The following is a 19306-nucleotide window of genomic DNA, read 5'->3' as shown; positions in this document are numbered from 1 at the left end:
AACACCTCTTCCCTCCCTTTTTCACTATTCAGCTCTTCTCACCCCTGCAGAAGCAGTTGTACAGTTTTTTCATCCTTGCCCTGGCAAGTGTCCTTATTGGACATTTTCTGAGCTGTAAGCCTTTATTGTAATGTTCACAAAGTGTCATCAGAGATTTTATTTCTTGATAATCTCTTGTCTACCTCACTTGATCCTAAGCTGCATTAGGAAAATGAGCACTTTTTGCTTGTTATTGTATTTGTCATATCTGCACGGATGCTCAGTTGCTTTGGTCATGTCTGATTCTTTGTGACCACATTGACTGCAGCCCACAAGGATACTCTGTCCATTGGATTCTCCAGGCAAGAATACTGGAATGGGTTACCATTCCATTCTCCAGGGGATCTTCATGACTCAGGGATCAAACCTGCATCTCTTATGTCTCCTGCATTGGCAGATGAATTCTTTACCACTAACACACCTGGGAAAACCCCATCATACCTGGTTTAGTAAAAATGTGTTAAAAGAATGAATGTGTGTGATGTGTGTGTCGGCATTTGTGTAATCTGCATGTCTAAGTGTACATGTGTAATGGGCATGTCTAGGTGTATATAAGGTTATAAGATATATGTTTGTATGTGTACAGTGTGCATGGCTCTGTGTGTGTATGTGTGTGTGTGTGTGTGTGTGTGTGTGTGCATGTTCTTTCCAGAGTGATCCACAGGAGACTAGAATGCTATGGGAAGAATGAAAGGGCACATCCATTGTAATAAAGAACTCAAGGGGGACCTGGCACAGAGTGTCAGAGCCCTCCTGGACTTCCCTGTTACACTTAGGATGTTCTGGGCAAGGACAGCTCTGCGATAGTTTTAGAGCACAAAGTTCAGACTGCAGAGGGATGCAGCTAGAGAATTAATGTGTTCAGTAAACTATCATGGTAGGAGGAAAGAGGCATATTCCAGGTCAAGACCAACATCTGTTTAAGACGTTTGAGATTTCCTAAAGATAAATGAAGAGGTGGACCGTGATAGTTTGACTCTCAGAGGCAGGAAGTCAGCAACTCTTAGCTGAAGAGCAAAGCTGGCAATAGGGTACACCATGGAAAGCTCTTGATCACTTTTCCCTGTGTGAAATATTGAATTTGTCATGTTTATATCCATTTTCAAGCTTTGTTTGTTGCATCATAATTTCTCCTATATACCCAACCCCACACCATCAGTGACATACGCTACCATCATTCATCTTTATGTTGGTGGTCCTTTTGAAGAGGAATTGAAGAATGGGGTTGTAAAGTGCTATAGCCACCCTGGTCTGAGGAAGCTATAGTCCTGGATTTCCTGGTTGCAAAGTAAAATGAAAAGATACCCAAGGGAGTGCTGAGAGTGAGCAATAAAAACACCCACAATCCAAGTGAATAAAGACTTTGATGGGAAAGAAGCTTCCATTTACCCAAGACCACAGGAGAAATTTGATCTTGGAAGAGGAAGGTAGAAAGTAGACTTGTGGTAATAGGCAGAATATCAGGGAATGGAGGGCTGAGGAAGATGTGAGGAGTTAAGACTAGGTATTATAAGACATCATTGATAAGTAAGGCCAGACCTTGGCCAGGAAGGGAATGAACTAGGGAGGTGTCTTAGCATCAAGAACAGGGGCATCAAATCTGTGGTTCAAGATGAAAGCTCTGGTATCCATGTGAAACATGAAAGGGAGTAGAATATGTCGTGAAGATGAGACCAGCTGAAATATCAGAACATCAATGTACAAAAATAAATGCTGATTTTTCAAAAGAAAATCTACTTTTCTATACATGCTTTAAAATTTAACCATGTATCTTTTTTGGGAGAAATAGTGGGAAATGTTAACTATACCAGGAAGGGTGATTCATATTAAGAAATTATTTGACTGGGGTGGATGGATATCCCACACTGGCTGCACTGAACAGAACTCCATCACCAGGAAATGTGAAAATGATTTTTGTTGTGTGCTCAATGAATGTCTTTAGACTATTAGTAAAGGAAAAATAAAGAAAATATTATGCATTGTTCAGAATCTATTTTTTCTACCATCCTTATCCTCATACTTGGTAGGCATAGAGTTTATAAACTTGTAAAACCAGTTTTATGATCTGAGAGGTCTTCCTGATAATAGCTCTGCCAGAATTAAATACTAGATGAGCAACCTTCAAGGTCACTTATTGGATTCTGTTGTATGACCGTTTATATAAAATTTGTATTACATAAGATCCATATATTTAGGAAACAGGTTAATTTTGTCCTGAAAGTAGATTAATTGCTTTAATATTTCCAAGCTTCACTACATTCTTGGGTATATAACATCATTGATTTCATCTCATCTTTTTACTGATTTAAATATAAAGAAGACCAAATAATCACAAAATGCCAATTCCTTTGGTAGATTTTTAAATTTATGGTAGCAAAGCTCTTGATACTTACAGATTTTTATTATTTTTGTTTGTCTTTATTTTTTAGATATATTCTAACCTGAAAATGTAATCTCTAATTGCAAACTTAAGGAAAATACTACAGCATGTTGCTCTTAAGCCCCAAAAGCATTTGTCCAGAGGAAATACAGAGAATCATTATGAAGCATCAGAAGGGCTTTCTAAGGAAGGACCTGTAACTATTCTCCTTATAGAGATTAAATACATGTAACATCCAGACTTGAATTCAAGTCCACCTAACCATAAAGCCCACGTTTTTAACCACTGTACTGTATCATCTTTTTACAAAAACAAAGCAATGAATATTTGGGCATTTTGTCCTTCCTTTATTTATTCATTTAGCACCTACAATATGAATTTTATTGGACACCAGAAATGCAAAGATAAAAAAGCCAAAGTCTTTGTTCTAACGGATTTCATGTATATATATTATGATATCAAAATAAAGATGAAACTACACTTGAATATTTCTTTGAAGTGTCTTTTTTTGAGCATTTAGTTAACAGCCAATGGTACAACATAAAAGATTTTTTTAAAATGGGAGTGGGGAATGAAAAAAGTTTTGGAATGAAAAAAGAAAGCAGATAATTCTTCACATGTTTTAGTTACTGTTTTGAAGTCTATATATAAAATTTTGAAATGGCTGGTTACTCAAAATTCTTAAACTAATGGTTTCTAAACTAAAAATCCTTTTTTGCTATTAAGAACAATATTCTAAAAATCAGTTGATATTTGAATTTAGCTGTCAAAAACTTATCAAATTCATAATGTACAAAAGTGGTTAAAAAATAGAAAGAAATTATAAACTAGTGCAAATCTACAGTCAAGGACTTCATCAAATTTCAGACACTGAGCATCTCCTACTCCATCTCTCAGCACTCTCTCTTGTGTTCTGTTCTGTGTGTTCTTGTTTCTTCTTCCAGTGTCTCTCCTGGCAGAGAAGGGCCATAGCAGGTCCCCCCAGCTGTACACTGAACCAAACAAGGAGAAAAGAGCATTGCTTTACTCAAACAGTAAACAAACTTCAAGTCATTACTCTGATTAAACCTATTTAGGCTACACACCTATTCACAACTAAATCATTGTGCAATGGTGGTGACAATCAGCTTAAACTTGTCTAGAATGGACTTGAGATTTGGATCAATTTCACAAAGACCTTCACAGGTACTGTGAACACAAAGAACAATGCCTACAAGTATACCCTGACAGATAATAGAAAATTGGGTTATAGCTTTAGAGAACCTCTAAACAAACCCTACAAATTATTGATTTTGTATCATTTTTTTCTATTTAATTCTGTGATTGATTTGGAAGACTTTGAATGCAACTCTAATGATCCTAAATGCTTACAATGAAATAGCATCTATTACTAAACAGTTTTCAAATGTTTAATTATTATAAAGTGCTTATATATTTTAATATTGTATCCTTGAAAATTGTCTCTTTGAAAGGATCTTCAATTTAAAAATCTAAACAAAGGTGAATTGTAATATACTTCAACTTTTTTGTGTGTGGAAAGCATTTTTAAAATTAAAAAACAAAAGTGTAAAACGAGTTGTCAGTCCAGGTTCGACGATGCACGATACTGGATGCTTGGGGCTGGTGCACTGGGACGACCCAGAGGGATGGTATGGGGAGGGAGGAGGGAGGAGGGTTCAGGATGGGAAACACATGTATACCTGTGGTGGATTCATTTCGATATTTGGCAAAAGTAATACAATATTGTAAAGTTTAAAAATAAAATAAAAAAAAATTTTAATAGGTATTCCCAGGAAAAAAAAAGTGTAATCACTATAGTCTGAATGTGTGTATCTTCTCAGTTGACTATTTCTAGGGAACTGATAATAGTTCTCATTCGTTCTGTAAATTCAAGCACAGCCCTACAAGTCCTATCTTGGAGGAGATGCAGTCTTCAAAACTGAATGCACATTAAGAATAAAACAATGGCCCATTCTTCCACCAGAAAATTCACTGATTTCTATTAAAACTAATTGTAAATGGATGGCAAAGGAAGAGAAGATCCCAATTTACTGGATTACTTTATAAATCATCCTTTGAGAACATAAAATCCAAGAATTGCTGACTAAAATACTTGTTATCATCTTTTCTTAAAACTTTCACTAATATACTTCATTAGAGCTCTGAGGACAAAGGAAGATCCACATCTAAGAAGTCAAGAGACTCAGTGAAGAGCAGGGGAGCTTTGCTGAGCCAAGTAAGGAGGGACTGAATAGCATTCCAGACTCAGAGAGGAAGAATGCAGTTTAGAGATTTGCAGTCCATGCATATTCTGTGAGACCCCTGAATAACAGAGGGAATCATTGACTTGCCCAAGGTGATGCAGATCGAAATGAACAATGGTCCTCAAGCCCAATTCTTTGTTGTGACATCAGATAAGGGCTAAATTTCAAGCCCCTACACATCTCTGTCTCTTACTGGAGTCCCTTCTTAAAAATATGGTAAGCATTTTATTCACACTTCTATTCTCTGGTAGCTGCATTAAATACAAAGCATCTTTTTATGGTGATATTTGATGAGAAAGGCAGGATATGACCTTGTTCCTTAATAATAGATATTCCATAAATACTTACTGAATCTATTAGACTTCAATGCATTTTAAAATACTTTGGAATGTATTCTGAAATTATATGACTGGAGCCAGTCCACTCATATATTTTTCCAGCACAAGGTATGTCTGAAAGAGAAAGATATTACATCAGGAAATTTTGCTGTCTTCTAATTCAACAGATTTAGTGAGCAATATTAGTGTAAGAAGTGTTTTTATGGAGAGATGAGAGCTTTCTCTTTTTTCTTTTTATTGTGCTTCTTTTCAGTAGCTGTACTTTCATATTGTTGAATATGTGGCAATAAACATATGCATAATTACATCTGAAGAAGTTTACTTTAAGAAAGCTATCGCAAGTCATATTCTAAATATTGAAGTCATGGGATTTCTTGGTGGTTAAGAATCTGCCTTCCAATGCAGGGGACACAGATTTGATCCCTGGTGGTGGGGAGGACTAAGATTCCGCATGCAGCAACGAAGAGCCTTCACACTGCAGTGAAGATTCTATGTGCTGTAATTAACACCCGACTCTGCCAAAAAATAAACATTTAGGAAAGAGATATATATGGGGGTTGTAATAACATTTCTTGCAATGTGGTCCATGTATTTGGTTATTGTAATGTTCTCACCACTTTGTATATTTGAAAGGACACTCAGGACTGCCTTGAACATACTCATGTACATTTTTTATCTGAAGCAAAAGAATACAAGCCAGGAAGAGAAAAATAGTAAAGGAAAGCACTGAGGGTTGAAACGTGCCCAGGCACATGCTCCTCAGGGTTCTTATGTGCACACAGACACATTTGTCTCTGGATTAAACCACCAAATCTGGGCAGTGAATCTTGGGCTTGAGAAAGTTCAAACAAAAATTCGAGTGGGGTTCTTTATGCCCAGCTGGTCACATAGTCAAATGGGCTGTGTACACAGTTATGCCAGATGAAAACTATATTTACTTACCATAATGTAATTCGCAGCATTAGAAACATTGAGAATTAAAGTGATTTATTTCTTTGTCCATCTAGTCAAAGCTATGGCTTTTCTAGTAGTCATGTACGGATGTAAGAGTTGGACCATAAAGAAGGCTACACACCAAAGAATTGATGCTTTTGAACTGTGGTACTGGAGAAAACTCTTGAGAGTCCCTTGGACAGCAAGATCAAATCAGACAATCCTAAAGAAAATCAACCCTGAATATTCACTGGAAGACTGATTCTGAAGCTGAAGGTCCAAAACTCTGGCCACCTGATGCAAAGAGCCAACTCACTGGAAAAGACCCTGATGCTGAGAAAGACTGAAGGCAAGAGAAGAAGGTGTGTCAGAGGATGAGATGGTTGGATGGCAACACTGATTAAATGCACATGAGTTGGAGCAAATTCCAGGAGATAGTGAAGGACAGGGAAGTCTGATATGCTGCAATTCATGAGGTTGCAAAGAGTTGACACAACCTAGTGACTGAACAACAACAACCACAAAAACTTAGCAAGAGTATTTTGAATAGTTCCCACCTTCTTCCCAGTTCAGGATGACCATCCAGCTCCTAACGTTCAGCAACAGCTAGAGGAACTGGAAGTGATACTGATGAGAATACAGCATCTGGGTGTGTTCCTCTATTGAAAAACACACATTGCAGCACCAACTACAATAGCCAAGACATAGAAGCAACCTGTGTCCATCAACAGGTGAATGGATAAAGAAGATATGGTACATATAAACAATGGAATATTAGTCAGCCTTAAAAAAGAGTGAAACAATGCCACTTGCAGCAACATGGATGGACCTAGGAATGATAAGCAAAGTAAGTCAGAGAAAGAGAAATATTATATGATTTATATGTGGAATCTAAAATAAAAATGATATAAATGACCTTATATAAAAAATAGAAACAGGCCCATAGACACAGAAAACAGACAGTTACCAAAGGAGAAAGTGGGTCATGCCTCTTTAGGGAAAGTAGTTTTTGGGGATAATACCTTTCTTGGATGTTATACATTTATTACATATTTAATAAGTACATAATTAAATATCTTGCTCTGATCTGATTAACCATGTTAAAAATGTGCAGTCAGAGCTCCTATCAAAAAAGATACTTGAAAAAATGATTGTTATAGACATTCCAACATTACTCCTCCTCTCCTCAAATTATAAATGAAAGAGATCATGAAATTCTTATTTTCTGGTTACACAGGTCTAAGAAAGCACAATATTCATACCTTGTCATTTGCCCCTTTGCTTACTCTGAGTGGACCAGTACTCGGTGGAGAAAAACAAAACAAAAAAAATACTACAAATAGAATTTTTATTCCTCCCAAACAATATAATGGGAGGAGTTGCTAATTATAAAATTCTTTTCACTCTCATTTAGTCACTCCCCCTATTAGACTGTGGCCTTTGCCCACACTGCCTTTCCCCAAGTACCTCCTGAGCTGAACATGCCTGGGGCAGACTGAGCACCTGTAAGTATTTGTGTAATAAATGAATGAGTGAAGGGTACTCTGCTGCTGCTGCTGCTAAGTCACTTCAGTCGAGTACGACTCTGTGCGACACCATAGACGGCAGCCCACCAGGCTCCCCCGTCCCTGGGATTCTCCAGGCAAGAACACTGGAGTGGGTTGCCATTTACTCTACCAGGATGCATTTTTGATCACCCAGACTGAAAGTCATCCCTCCCAATTTGCATTTCCGGAGTCCATGGTATGCACATAGCCAATGGTACTTGAAGAAAGAACAATGGTTGTTTCTCTCTATTTTGAGCTTGTCTAGGTGCTTACCCCATGGACGGAGGAGCCTGGAAAGCTGCAGTCCAAGGGGTCGCTGAGGGTCGGACACAACTGAACGACTTCACTTTCATGCATTGGAGAAGGAAACGGCAACCCACTCCAGTGTTCTTGCCTGAAGAATCCCAGGGATGGGGGAGCCTGGTGGACTGCTGTCTATGGAGTTGCGTAGAGTCGGACACTACTGAAGCGACTTAACAGCAGCAGCAGCAGCAGGGGCTTCCCCAGTGGTTCAGAGGTAAAGAATCTGCTTGCAGTGCAGGAGACACAGGTTCAGTCCCTGTGTTTGGGAGATCCCCTGGAGAAGGAAATGGCAACCCACTACAGTATTCTTGTCTGGGAAATCCCACGCACAGAGGAGCCTGGCAGGCTACAGTCCAGGGATTACTAAGGAGTCATGACTTAGCAACTCAAACACAAGTGAATAACTCTATTTTCATGTCTCTTGCATCCATCACTGGCACATAGCCACTGGAGAAAAGTTTGTTAAGAAGTTAATGCTACTGCATGTTAAGGATACATAACCCACCAGAAAAAAAAGTCAGAAAATCACCCTGGTTATTGTTCAAATAGGAATCATAGAAATTTAGGAATTCATAAAATAGAGAGAGTACTGCAGGCTGAGATAGTCATGATGTAGGCCTTGAGATGGGCTGTGAAGAAAGCCTTATGGTATCAACAGGTTAAAGAGGTAAGGAGGATGTTTCCTGGAAGCAGATATAAGACAAATGAAAGTGTGAATAATGAAACACAGGAAACAGTGAGATGATCTTGGAGACTATAGTGGAATAGTCTACTAAAGGAGAACTACAAGATGATGAAAAGAAGGAATACAGCCAAAGTTATAAATTGCAGGGGTCAAGGCTTTCATGTTTGTGTCACCACATTTTTGTGAAAATATTTGAGAAAATTTCTCGGAAAGCTACACCAGAATTTCATTTTGAGCCCTTCTTGGAAGCATCACTTTATTTTGTTAGTAGGTTTGCAGTTGATCTTGAGGAACATAACCTTACAAATGTGACCTGAACCAGGTTTGCCATCAGATTCTTGTCTAGATAGCTTTCTTTGTTAACTTTTTCTCATCACAGCCATTTTCATTTTACTGAAATAAATCTCTCTAGTGGATGAATGCTAATACTATTTCTTTCTAAAGGAGAGTAAAATATTTGTTGTCCCCTACATCATAAGTAGTTTACTGAATAAATTATTTATGTTGTTGTTGCTGTTCAGTCACAAAGTTGTGTCCAACTCTTTGTGACCCCATGGACTGCAGCATGCTAGGCCTCCCTGTCCATCACCTTCTCCAGGAGTTTGCCCAAGTTCATGTCCATTGAATCGGTGATGCTATCCAACTAAATTACTTATAAACTCTGCCTTTTCCTGGAGCATTAATGTTAAACAAAACTGGTTAAGTTTAACATTAGTTAAGATATTTATTTTCACTGCTGAAAATATTAGTATTCTTGACTAGTGAAAAATATGTTCATAAGCCTCATCAAAGCATGCATTTATTTCCTAGGGTTGCCGAAACAAGTTACCACAAACTTGGATGGATTGAAAGAACAGAAATTTATTTTCATATAGTTCTGGAGGCAGCACTCTAAAATTAAAGTGTTTCACAATATAGTATACTAACGCATATATATGGAATTTAGAAAGATGGCAACGATAACCCTGTATGCAAGACAGCAAAAGAGACACAGATGTATAGAACAGTCTTTTGGACTCTGTGGGAGAGGGAGAGGGTGGGATGATCTGGGAGAATGGCATTGAAACATGTATAACATCATATATGAAACGAATCACCAGTCCAAGTTTGATGCATGATTCTGGTTTCTTGGGGCTGGTGCACTGGGACAACCCAAAGGGATGGTACGGGGAGGGTGGAGGGAGGGGGGTTCGGGATGGGGAACACATGTATACCTGTGGCGGATTCATGTTGATGTATGGCAAAACCAATACAATATTGTAAAATAATTAACCTCCAATTAAAATAAATTTATATTTTAAAAAATATAAAATCAAGGTGTTTCATGCTTTCTCTGAATTCTTTAGCGGGGGTACTTCTTCCTGTTTCCCCCTAGCTTTTCTGATTGCCAGCAATCTTGGGCATTCCTCAGCTTGTTGAGGCTTCACTCCAGCCACTGCCTCTGTCTTTGTGTGGTCTTCTCTGTGTATCTCTGCCTATGTGTCTTCTCTTCCTATTTTAAAGACATAGTTAAAGACTTCCCTGGAAATCCAGTGGTTAAGATTCTGGGCTTCCATTGCAAGGGGCATGGGTTCAAACCTTGGTTGGGGAAGTAAGATATTGCATGTCACTGAAAAAAAAGATACAAGTAATATAGAATTAAGGGTGTATTGTATTCTGTTATGACCTCATCTTAACTAATTGCATTTGCAATGACCTTATTTCTAAATAAGGTCACATTCTGAGACTTCTGGGGCTAGGACTTCAATGTATATTTTGGGAGGGACACAATTCAACCTATAATATCATATTTATATGTTTCTTATATATTTTTCCCTTTCCAAACACATATCACTGGATCTAAAAATATTGTTTTAGGACATAGAAGGTCATTGCCTTAGGTTAGCATTCTGTCTTGTAGTTGTATTATGTTTTCACTATAGAGACCAAAATGAGATCCTCTTCCTTCACCACAGATTTAAATTGTAATGGAGCCACCTGCTTTTAGCTTCATTGCATTAATCTTCCCCCAGGAGAATAGAGTTCCATTGCAGGAGACCTAGTTGTTTTTTTTTTTTTTTTTTTTTACTTTTATAATAAGAACACATTAAAAACTCATTCTCCAGCCTTACATGTTTCCTCGATGCTCTCCTTATTCTATTTTTGTAAATAACTTTAGTACTTGTTTGTCTGGGTTCATCCACTATCCATGTTAATGATGATTGTTATTAAAGGTCCACATCCATTAACTGTAATTCTGAATTACAAAATATTCTAAAACAAACAAGGACTGTCAAGACGTCAAAATCTGGCTGAACCTGAACTCAATAAACAGTAAAGCCTAAAATGTTTGATGGTATTTATAAAGTTTTTATCCTGTTTAATGTAAATATTCATAAGTTTTTACAGAAATCATAATCAGTACAGTATATGCATATACATGATGTAACCTTTCTCACACATGAGTAACCTTGAATTATGAATCACATTTGGCACCAAGGACTTCAGATCAGGGGTTGTGGACCTAACCTACCGATCACTGAAAGTCAATTGTCCAAGTGGATTATATTTTAGCCTCCACTCCTTACTAATAAATGTTTTACATCAACTGACATTAAAGCAATTAATCTAAGGCATGTATGAAATCTCCATTTACCAATGCTATGTTCAGAAAAGAGACTTTGTTATTGAACAAGAGTGTGTAACTCTTTCTTAATTACTCAAGAAGCCTTTCATACAACAGCATTACTGCTGACACGTACGGTTACAAAATCCATGATAAATAACCTCCATTAAGCATCATTCATGCCATTGTTCAAATAAGATAGAACCACTGTTTCACTAAGAGGAATGGCAGATGTGTGGGCTGCTGCTGCTAAGTTGCTTCAGTCGTGTCCGACTCTGTCCAACCCCATAGACGGCAGCTGGTGTGGGCAATTGTGATTCTGCTTGTTGTTTGTGCATCTAAAGAACGACTTGTTCAATAAGGCCAAATGTTCAGAAGCAGCAATAGGATGAAAGATTACTCAGAAATCCAGCCTAGCCGTGCTGGATAAAACTCCTGAAGTCATAATCTAAGGAATTATGTGATGACAGCTTTACTGACTAAAGGAGCAGATTGATGAATCCTGACAAGTCACTTTCTTGGATGTCTCGTTTCCTCTTACTTCTGTGAGAATTAAGAATCAGCATCTCAAAAGAGATATATGATTCTTTGATTTATTGTGACAATTTCTTGAGGCTGCCCTGTAAAGCAGCAGGCTTATAGCAAAGCTCATTACTCCATTTCAGAGGCGACTGTTGTGAGCCAGAGTTTGAGCTCCTCCAGCAAAGCTTTGGAATTGTCATCAGATAGTATATCTGCTCCTGATAAGGTAACCAATAGCTGCCAGAACAAGTTGGCAGAAAGCTTCAGCTTTCAGCAGCTATGGGGGGTACCTATTGGAACAGGCTTCGAGAGTGTTCTAAAATGGGCACTTTCCTCCAGCTCCTCTGTGTCTGTCCTCCTCAACACCTCCTTCTGTCCTCTTAGGGCTGTTGCTCTTTTTCTCATGGTGCTGCCCTGGTATTTACTAGTTAGGGCCCACATACTCTGAATTGCCTTCTTCTTTCTCCCAAGAATCAATGAGCTGATACTCCAAAGGCTAGTCTGCAGGAGGACTATGCTTGATGATGTCCAAGGCCCTGAGGCTGCATCAGAAATGCATCCATCTGGCCCAGGGAAACATTAGTGCCCACTCTACCATGGAGGCTGTTCTCTAACAAGCCTTGGTTATCTTTTCTTCCCTCTCTCTTTTTAAAATAAAATTTATCAAGGTAGAGTCAATTTACAATATTGTGTTAATTTCTGCTGCACAGTGACTCAGTTATAGTATGTATATACTCTTTTTCATATTCTTTTCCATTATGGTTTAAAACAGGATATTGAGCATAGCTCCCTGTGTTGTATAGTAGGGCCTTGTTCCTCTCTTTTAACTTACATTTGTTCTCTTCTTCAATGTTTTTTTCTCTTTTTCTTACTTTCTGTTAGACATATATTGCTGCATAACAATAGTACATGCATACTCAGTTGTGTCTGACTCTTTGTAACTCCATGGAGTATGGCCCACCAGGCTCCTCTGTCCACTGGATTTTCCAGCAAGAATACTGGAGTGGCCACTTCCTTCTCCAGGGGATCTTCCTAACCCAGGGATCAAACCTGCATCTCCTGCCTCAGTATTAGCCCACATTTAGCAGCATAAATTAACACGCATTTATATCTCATTGTTTCTGTGAGTCAGGAGTACAGACGAGGCTTAGTTGGATTCTGTGTGAGGCCACATTCAAGATATCAGTTCTCATATGGAGATTGAACTGGGGAAGAGTCCACTTCTAGGCTGGTTCATTTCGGTGGCGGAATTCATTTTCTTACAGCTATAATGCTGAGGGCTTCAGCTTTTTGCTCTTTGTCAGCCAGAGGCTGCCCTTAGCAACTAGAGGTTGTCTACAGTTCTTCACCGTGTAAGCCTTTCCAAAATAATTGCATGCTTCATCGCAGTCTGCAAGAGAAAGTCTCCAGCAAGACAGGTCACCATTCATGCAGCTTAATCCTGTGTGCATGATTACATATGTATATCACCATTGCTGTATTCTATAGGCTAGGAGTGAGTCACATGTCCTGTCCTCACTCAAGGGAAGGGAGCTGTTTGAGGACACCAGCCGCGCTAGGACATGGGGACCACCCCCATAAGCCTGTCTGCCACAGTCTCCCCTATGGCTTCCGATGATTCACGCCTCTCCCAAGCCTAAAACACACTCATCCCATCCTGAGGTCTCCAAGAGCCTCATCCCATGAGAGAATCAGCATCTGATTCTGAGTTCAGAATCTCATCATGTAAATCAATTCCAGGTGTGGATGAGATTCTCTATGGGAAGCTCTTCTTGATCAGTTAATCTTTAAATCTAGAGTCAGCAGCCAGTTTAAACTCAAGTTATCTGTCCCCTCCTTATGTACCCAGCATTCAGTGGTGATATATTCACTGATAACAGCTATAGATATTCTTAACTTATATGCAGAGTACATCATGAGAAACGCTGGACTGGAAGAAACACAAACTGGAATCAAGATTGCTGGGAGAAATATCAATAACCTCAGATATGCAGATGACACCACCCTTATGGCAGAAAGTGAAGAGGAACTCAAAAGCCTCTTGATGAAAGTGAAAGTGGAGAGTGAAAAAGTTGGCTTAAAGCTCAACATTCAGAAAACGAAGATCATGGCATCTGGTCCCACCACTTCATGGGAAAGAGATTGGGAAACAGTGGAAACAGTGTCAGACTTTATTTTTCTGGGCTCCCAAATCACTGCAGATGGTGACTGCCTCCATGAAATTAAAAGACGCTTACTCCTTGGAAGGAAAGTTATGACCAACCTAGATAGCATGTTCAAAAGCAGAGACGTTACTTTGCCAACAAACGTTCATCTAGTCAAGGCTATGGTTCTTCCTGTGGTCATGTATGGATGTGAGAGTTGGACTGTGAAGAAGGCTGAGCGCCGAAGAATTGATGCTTTGGAACTGTGGTGTTGAAGAAGACTCTTGAGAGTCCCTTGGAGTGCAAGGAGATCCAACCAGTCCATTCTGAAGGAGATAAGCCCTGGGATTTCTTTGGAAGGAATGATGCTAAAGCTGAAACTCCAGTACTTTGGCCACCTCATGTGAAGAGTTGACTCATTGGAAAAGACCCTGATGCTGGGATGGATTGGGGGCAGGAAGAGAAGGGGACGACAGAGGATGAGATGGCTGGATGGCATCACTGACTCGATGAATGTGAGTCTGAGTGAACTCTGGGAGTTGGTGATGGACAGGGAGGCCTGGCGTGCTGCGATTCATGGGGTCGCAAAGAGTTGGACACAACCGAGCGACTGATCGGATCAGATCTGATCTGATAGACATTCTTGGGCTTCCCAGGTGGCTCAAGGGTAAAGTATCTGCCTGCCAAGGCAGGAGATGCAGGTTCAATTCCTAGGTTTGAAGATCCCTTGGAGAAGGAAATGGCAACCCACTCCAGCATTTTTTGCCTGGGAAATCCCATGGACAGAGAAGACTGGCAGACTATAGTCCACGGATTTGCAAAAGAGTTCGACATGACTTAGTGAGTAAACAACAAATATGATGACGATAATAGATATTCTATGAAGGAGAAAAAGAAAAGTACAGAATAGTCACTGGTCTCTAACAATGAAACAGTCAGTAAAATGTTAGGAGTTTCCTGATTAGATTTCAAAGAATGGAAATAGTTTTCCATGGCAATTGGCTCTACCCTCTGAATTGCTGTTTCAGCCATGTGGGTCATCTTCTCTTTTCCATCAGGGTTGTATGTATTTGAAGTTGAATGATTTTAGCAGCTTGCTTCCTGCCAGTAGAATTTTATGGTTTTGATAAACCTTGTTTTTTTTAAATTAAAAAAAAAATTTAAACTGGCAAGATTTTTACTGATATAATTTTATCAATAATTTGTGGGTTTCATTTCTCCAAAGTAGACATATGGATGATCAGCAGTCACATGAAAAGATGCTTAACATTTCTAATTACTAGAGAAATGTAAGTCAAAACTATAAAGAGTAACCATCAGTAAAATGTCTAAAAATAACAAATCCTGGAGAGAGTATGGACAAGGGGAAACACTTCTACGCTATTGGTAAGAATGTAAGTTGGTGCAGCCACAATGGAAAAGAGTATTGAGGTTCCTCAAAAAACTAAAAATAGAGTACTATTACTATAATATAGTAATATTATTACTATATTACATTATATAGTATTATTATATAATATTAGTATATATTATATAGTATAATATTATTGGAGAAGGCAATGGCAACCCACTCCAGTACTCTTGCTTGGAAAATCCCATGGATGGAGGAGCCTGGTAGGCTTCAGTCCATGGGGTTGCTAAGAGTTGGACACAACTGAGCGACTTCACTTTCACTTTTCACTTTAATGCATTGGATAAGGAAATGGCAACCCACTCCAGCGTTCTTGCCTGGAGAATCCCAGGGACGGGGGAGCCTGCTGGGCTGCAGTCTATGGGGTTGCACAGAGTCGGACATGACTGAAGCAACTTAGCAGCAGCAGTATAATCTTACTATATAGTATTACTATAATATACTATTACATAATATTATTATATTATGGCAACCACACTCTTAGGCATATATCCAGGCAAAACTGTAAATTTAAAAGATATATGCACCTCTATGTTCATATCAGCACTATTTATGATAACCAAGACATGGAAGCAACCTAGATGTCCATCTACAGATGAATGGATAAAGAAAATATGCTGTATCTATACAATTGAATATTACTCAGTCATTAAAAAGAATGGGTGTGGGTCACAACAACTGTGGAAAATTCTTAAAGAGGTGGGAACACCAGAATACCTTACCTGCCGCCTGAGAAATCTGTATGCAAGTCAAGAAGCAACAGTTACAACCAGATGTGAAACAGCAGACTGGTTCCAAATTGGGAAAGGTGTAAGTCAAGGCTATATATTGTCACCCTGATTATTTAATTTACATGCAGAGTACATCATGTGAAATGCCAGGCTGGATGAAGCACAAGCTGGAATTAAGATTGCCACAAGAAATATCAATAACCTCAGATAGGCAGATGATACCACTCTTATGGCAGAAAGTGAAGAGGAACTGAAGAGCCTATTGATGAAAGTGAAAGAGGAGAACGAAAAAGCTGGCTTAAAGCTCAACATTCAAAAAACAAATCATGGCTTCCAGTCCCATCACTTCATGGCAAATAGATGGGGAAACAATGGAAACCATGACAGACTTTATTTCCTTGGGCTCCCAAATCACTGCAGATGGTGACTGCAGCCATGAAATTAAAAGATGCTTGCTGCTTGGAAGAAAAGCTATGACAAACCCAGACAGCATATTAAAAAGCAGAGACATTACTTTGCCAACAAAGGACCATCTAGTCAAAGCTATGGTTTTTCCAGTAGTCATGTATGGATGTGAGAGTTGGACTATAAAGAAAGCTGAGTCCCAAATAAGTGATACTTTCAAAGAGTGGTATTGGAGAAGACTCTTGGACTGCAAGGAGATTAAACCAGTCAATCCTAAAGGAAATCAGTCATTAATATTCACTGGAAGGATTGATGCTGAAGCTGAAGCTCTAATACTTTGGCTACCTGATGTGAAGAACTGACTCATTTGAAAAGACCCTGATGCTAGGAAAGATTGAAGGTGGGAGGAGAAGGGGATGACAGAGTATGAGATGGTTGGATGGCACCACCAACTTGATGGACATGAATTTGAACAGGCTCCGGGAGTTGGTGATGGACAGGGAAGCCTTGAGAGCTGCAGTCCATGGGGGTTGCAAAGAGTCAGACACTACTGAGTGACTGAACTGACTGCACTGAAAAAGAATGAAATAATGCCATTTGCAGCTACATGAAGAGACCTAGAGATTATCAGGCTGAGTGGAGTAAGACAGAGAAAGATAAATAGCATATGATATCACTCATATGTGATCTAAAATATGACACAAATTAATTTATCTATAAAACAGAAGCAGACTTACAGTATAGAAAACAAACTTGTGGTTGCCAAGCAGGGTGGGGTGGGGGGGGAGGGTGGGAGAGGGATGGAATGGGAGTTAAGGATTAGCAGACACAAACCATTATATGGAGAATGGATTAACAATATGTTCCTACTATATAGCACAGGGAAATCTATTCAATATCCTGTGATAAATCATAATGGAAAAGATTGTTAAAAAGAAAATATGTGTATAACTGAATCATGTTGCTGTACACAGAAATTAACAACTATAACTTAGTAAATATATATATTTACCCTAGTAAATCAACTATACTTTAATTAAAAAACAAAAAAAAATTGATCAAAAAGGAAAAAATATAAACAAAGAATCTGTGAGTCTCTCATGGATTTCCTTGGGATTTACATCAATAGACAAAAGCCCCCATGTGCTTTTTAGATAAGCCCTTCTCTTCCTGTGTTTCTGCCATGAAGCCTGAAGGACAATGTTCTCTAGGTTTTTAGGGATCTCTGGTGTGACTGAAATGATACCCTTGATCACCTGAGAGGCCTTTTGAACACTCTGACCATTTGATCTTTCTGAGGTTTAACAAAATTCTTATAGTCACACACTTGGTTTTTTTTCTGTGATGTCTGGAGAATTTTAAAATCATCAAAAACTGGCTCCTTTTGTTTAAAAGCTCTTTTCCCAATTAATTTCTCTCTATCCTCTTGCATTGTGTTTTAAGTAGCAAGAACAAACCAGAAGATACCTACATCTTTCCTCTTTAGCTATAAAACCAAGTTCATCATGTATAAGTTCCTTTTCTGAAATAACTGCAAGAGACAATTTCTGCAAGCTCTTGAAACTATATAACAATAACCACACTTCTTTCAGTTCCAATAACGTGCTCTTCACTTCCTTCTGAGCCCTCACCAATACTATCCTCAACTCTCAAATTTCTACTAACAGTCTATTCCAGGCAATTTAGTTGTTCTCTCATGCTCTTTAAAATTCTTACATCCTCCTCCTCCTGCCTTCATCCACAGTCATGATCACATTTTCATGTAGTTGGTATAGCAAGATAACATGTCCAGGTACCAAATTTGTATTATCTATTGCTGCTTAATAATAAATGTGTGCTTGCATGCTAAGTCGCTTCTGTCCTGTCTGACTCTTTGCGATCCATAGACTGTAGCCCACCAGGCTCCTCTGTCCATGGGATTCTCTAGGCAAGAATGCTGGAGTGGGTTGCCATGCCCTCTTCAGGGGATTTTCCTGACCCAGGGATTGAACCCACATCTCTTACATCTCCCGCATTTGCAAGAGGGTTCTTTACCACTAGCACCGCCTGGGAAGCCTCTTAATTATATATATATATAGGTTTAGTTTGCCCTATGCACGGTTTCGATGGACATGTCAGCCAGGTCTGGGTTCTCATTTGTGTGTGTGCTCAGCTGCTCGGTCATGTTGATTCTTTGCAATTCCATGGATAGAGGAGCCTGGCAGGCTTTAACTGTCCATGGGATTCTCCAGGCAGGAGTACTGGAGTGGGTTGCCATTTCCTCCTCTAGGGAATCTTCCTGACCCAGGATCAAACCTGAGTCTCTTGAGCCTCCTGAATTGGCAGGTGGATTCTTTAACAGAAGCACCTCCTGGGAAGCCTGGGGTCTCATCTGGAAGACCAAATAGGGAAGGATCTGTTGCTAAATTCAGTCAGGCTACTGGTAGAGTTTATTTCCTTGTGCTTGTGAGGCTGAGGGTCCCAGCTTCTCCCTGGCTGTTAGATGCAGGCTGCTCTCAACTCCTTGCCATGGGATCTCCCCAAAATGATCACATGCTTCACATGATCACAATAATCACATCCCACATGTAGTGGATGTCTTCTTTTTTATTTTATTCCATTCCTTCATTATATGTCTTGTCCTAACCTCTCTTTCTCTTTCATTTTTACTTTCTTTTTTTTCTTCATTTTTATTTTCATGCTGTGGCATTTTTGATTCCCACAGGTAAACCAACTCAAGTTAGTATAGGAAAATGGGAAATCCTGCTGTGAATGGGAAGACTCAGCTGAGCTCCAGGAGCAGCAGGAACCAAGGAGACAAACCACACCACACAGTCTTTCAGTCCCTCCCTCCTGCAAGTCAGTCTCTGCCCTGTGGTGGGAGCCTTGCCTCTTGTGAGCTTTGAGTTTAACATGTTCCAGCTTCCACAACCAGAAAGACATCTTGCTCTACTCTGATTTAGAAATATTTTGGAAGAGCAGTCTGATATATTCAACCTTTGTGGAAAGCACACCTCTAA

This window comes from Bubalus bubalis, chromosome 3 (assembly GCF_019923935.1).
Source record: "Bubalus bubalis isolate 160015118507 breed Murrah chromosome 3, NDDB_SH_1, whole genome shotgun sequence".
Classification (NCBI taxonomy): domain Eukaryota; kingdom Metazoa; phylum Chordata; class Mammalia; order Artiodactyla; family Bovidae; genus Bubalus; species Bubalus bubalis.
This window is presented reverse-complemented; position numbering follows the sequence as displayed.